Source organism: Staurois parvus, unplaced genomic scaffold, assembly GCF_062004578.1.
Source record: "Staurois parvus isolate SC_StPar_1 unplaced genomic scaffold, SC_StPar_1.0 ptg000169l, whole genome shotgun sequence".
In the NCBI taxonomy this organism is placed as follows: Eukaryota; Metazoa; Chordata; class Amphibia; order Anura; family Ranidae; genus Staurois; species Staurois parvus.
Window position 1 is genome coordinate 7,441,663 of NW_028317965.1, and position 2,920 is coordinate 7,444,582.

Sequence of the window (2,920 nt, forward strand, 5' to 3'; positions counted from 1 at the left end):
GTCTACTTAGCTGGGGAAGTGGTAGTACTTCAGACATAAAAGAAGGAGCAGTGGGCGCCAACTAAGTGCAGTCTATAGGAAAAGACTTTAAGTCTTCTAAGATTATCTTGTGAGTTGCCACTTGTATTTTTTTAATAGCCTTTTCCTATATAGTGCACTTAATGGGTGCCCCCTGCTGTTCCCTTTATATATTGTAGAGCACGGGTGTCAAACTGGCAGCCCTCCAGCTGTTGCCAAACTACAAGTCCCATGAGGCATTGCAAGATTGACAGTTACAAGCATGGCTCCCAAAGCCAGAAGGATGATGGGACTTGTAGTTTCGCAACAGCTGGAGGGCCGCCAGTTTGACACCCCTGTTGTAGAGAGTACTTTAGTCTCATTGAGAAGCTGTGTCACAGATGCCTTTTGGACCTATGAACGTTTTAATATAATCCCACACCCCCACAGCACATTCATGTGTATGATTACACTCACCGGCCACTTTATTAGGTACACCTTACTAGTACTGTTGACAGGAGTTACTGTCGCCTCTCTATCATCTCAAACCAGTCTGCCCATTCTCCTCTGACCTCTGACATCAACAAGGCATTTTCCTCCACACAACTGCCGCTCACTGGATATCTTCTCTTTTTTGGACCATTCTCTGTAAACCCTAGAGATGGTTTTGCGTGAAAATCCCAGTAGATCAGCAGTTTTTAAAATACTCAGACCAGCCCGTCTGGCACCAACAACCATGCCCCGCTCAAAGTCAATTAAATCCCCTTTCTTCCCCATTCTGATGCTCGGTTTGAACTTCAGCAAGTCATCTTCACCACATCTAGATGCCTAAATGCATTGAGCTGCTGCCATGTGATTGGCTGATTAGCAATCTGTGTTACCAAGCAACTGAACAGGTGTACCTAATAAAGTGGCCGGTGTGTGTATGTTGTAGTTTAGCTGTATAAAAAGCGCAAACAGGTGGCGCAAACACCTAGTGCATTAGTACAGCGCTGAGCAAACCCTTTGGCGCTATATAAATACTGTATAATAATAATAATTATCCAAGGTTTATTAGAAAGTCAAAAAGACGAAAACGTACTCACAGACATAGCATGTTTGTAAAGCTTAGTAACCAGCCTACTAGCTCTGAGGAAAGGGAGTCGTCCCCGAAACGCGTCAGCAAGCGGACCACACTGACAGCCGGAACATCCTGCCCTCTGCTGTGTCCATCTCGATTTCCATACTAAGCTTTACAAACATGCTATGTCTGGGAGTATGTTTTCATCTTTTTGACTTTCTAATAAACCTTGGATAATGCACTAGGTCAGGGGTCTGCAACCTTTAAGACATAAAGAGCCACTTGGACCCGTTTCCGAGAGGGAAAAAAAGACTGGGAGCCGCAAAACCATTGCAACATTTAAAACAAATCCGACACTGCATATATTGCAAAAAACGCTCTGGTCATGAAGGGGGTTTAAGGGCCCAGTAAGTAAAGGGTTAATCAGGGCCACAGTGTATCGTCATAATCACAATCATAGCCTTAGGTCAGTGGTGGGCAACCTTTTTTTTCGACTGAGCCAAATCTCGCCAAAACCACGATTGAAATTTATTTTGAGAGAAACATTTTTAAAACTGAAAATACATCCCCCATATAGTAATTCATCCCCCATATAGTAATTCATCCCCCATAGTAATTCATCCCCCCTATAGTAATTCATCCCCCCTATAGTAATTCATCCCCCGTAGTAATTCATCCCCCCTATAGTAATTCACCCCCCCTATAGTAATTCATTCCCCATATTGTGTGAATTCACTTACCTTTGCTCCGCGCGTTCCTCTCGCTGGGTTCCCGCGCCGTTCTGGTCTTCAGGGCGGACTGTGAGAGGAGAGGAGTTCGTCACGCTGCCCCGCCTACATCCGGGCTGCCCCGCCTACATCCTGACAGCCAATGTTTGCCAGCGGGCGCCCGGCACACAGAAGATCTGCATTAAAAGAGCCGCGGCTTGCCGACCCTATTGCCTGTCACCTGGTGGGCAGTGTGCTCCGGAGCCGCAGGAAAGGTGAAAAAGAGCCGCATGCGGCTCCGGAGCCGCGGGTTGCCGACACCCGCACTAGGTGATTGCGCCTCCTGTTTGATCTTTTTCCAGTTGTTGATTTCCCTGTCTGAGGAGGGCGGCATCCCCGAAATGCTGTCCATAGGCCACCTTTTTGCCTTGGTTCCCCTGGCTTCACTTTGGCAGTTGATTCCTGGAGCGCTGGAGAATGTACACTGTCATCCGGTTTAGCTGTATCCCTACGTGTGCCATTCTGGATAATTCTCTGTGTTAGTACTTCAGGCATGTTGTGTCCTCATGTAGTAGATACAAGGAGTGAGGGGGACCTTCCCCACGGGGACATTGCCAACAGCAAATCCTGACTGAGATCCTGAACCTTCCCAATTAGAAACTCGTGTTTTTTGTTTTTTTTATAATTGCTGCCTGTGTCCCTATTAGGGCTTATGTACATGGCAGCAAGGGGGCCATAGAGCATGCATGGGTTAGGGCTCGTTCACACTTGACTTTATTTCTAACTCTTGCTAAACGCCCCTATAGCATTTGACAGGCGTTAGGCGTTTGGGAAGCGTTTTTAATGCTCCCCAAAAGCCCTATGCGTGGTTTTGAGGCGGTTGATAGGCATTTGCCAAGCGTTGAAACCGCACCACAAACACCTATAATGAAGTTAAATGGTCTTAACGCCTCGCCAACCGCACTGTAAACGCTTGCCAGGTGTTTGCAGAGCGGCACCATAAACACCTGGCAGGCATTTGCGGAGCGGCACCATAGACTTGAATGGGAAGCTTAAGCTCCTCCTGACTCGACACGAGGCGTCAGTTTTGCCACGATGCTAACGCTTCAGTGTGAACAGCACTGTGTGATGCCATGTGCAGAATTTTCATAGGAAT